This window comes from Thamnophis elegans, chromosome 8 (assembly GCF_009769535.1).
Source record: "Thamnophis elegans isolate rThaEle1 chromosome 8, rThaEle1.pri, whole genome shotgun sequence".
NCBI classification, from domain to species: Eukaryota; Metazoa; Chordata; class Lepidosauria; order Squamata; family Colubridae; genus Thamnophis; species Thamnophis elegans.
In genome coordinates, this window is record NC_045548.1 from 54430217 (window position 1) to 54431600 (window position 1384).

The following is a 1384-nucleotide window of genomic DNA, read 5'->3' on the forward strand; positions in this document are numbered from 1 at the left end:
GCGGCGTCCCCAGCGCGAGAGGCCAGAGCCCGGACGAGACACGCCCCCCACTCCTCGCTGCGCCCCCCCGACCCGCCCCTTCCTTGGTTGCGGTCACGCCTCCCGCTCAGAAGGGGGAATCATGTAGTTGGCATTAGGCAGAGCTGGACGCCGGGTCTTCAAACCCACGGGGGGGGAGGGGCGGGCTCTGGCAAGAGGGATAACCGGTCCAGTAGAGAAAGTCCTCCCTACCCTTTTCAAACTCTTAACCCACCCATTTTAGACTAGACTAGACTAGACTAGACTAGACTAGACTAGACTAGACTAGACTAGACTAGAATAGAATAGAATAGAATAGAATAGAATAGAATAGAATAGAATTCTTTATTGGCCAAGTGGGATTGGACACACAAGGAATTTGTCTTTGGTGAATAGGTTCTCGGTGTACATAAGGATAATAAAAGGATAAAAAATATTCTTTTTTATCAAGAATAAAAAAGATACAACACTTAGTGATAGTCAAGAGTCAAGGTTAAAAGATAAAGGTTCCCCTTGCATATATGTACTAGTTGTTTCCGACTCTAGGGGGCAGTGCTCATCTCCATTTCAAAGCCAAAGAGCCAACACTGTCCAAAGGCACTGTCCTGTGGCCAGCATGACTAAACACATGGAATACTGTTCTTGTTCTCTAATGCTGAGCTGAAAAGAGAAGTGAATTTTGGTTGTGAATCTTTTTTGACCCCACTTTTTGACAGAAGAGCTTATTCCAGGAAAGTGCTGATGAAAATTGCTTTGCTTGCAAGTAGTGATGTCAGATTTGTGTTACTTGTTAGCAGCTGTGGTGGCGCAGTGGTTAGAGTGCAGTACTGCAGGCTACTTCTGCTAACTGCTGGCTGCCTGCAGTTTAGCACTTCAAATCTCACCAGGCTCAAGCCTGACTCACCCTTCCATCCTTCTGACGTCGGTAAAAATGATGACCCAAATTGTGGGGGGGCAATATGCTGACTCTGTAAACAGCTTAGAGAGGGCTGTAAAGCACTGTGTAGTGGTATATAAGTGCTATTGCTATTGCTATTAATGATGTCAGTCACATACCAGTGATATTGAATGATCACACAGCCCTGTAACATCCCATTTTGATATGATCTCTGATTTATTGCACATTTTGTTATTTCTAAAAAGCAACAACCCAGAATATATCTGTGCACCTGAAATGAAAGCAAAGAATGTCAGTAAATGATAGTAAACAAGAAGAATATTTGCATCATTGAACTGGTGATGAAGAAATCATTCTGTTGCTCGTCATTGCCACTTTTTTTATCTTCAAAGTCAAAACAATTGAATATTACAATCCTTTGATTATAAGAAGGCAAACATTATAATCTGCTGAAATCAGTCTTTCCTA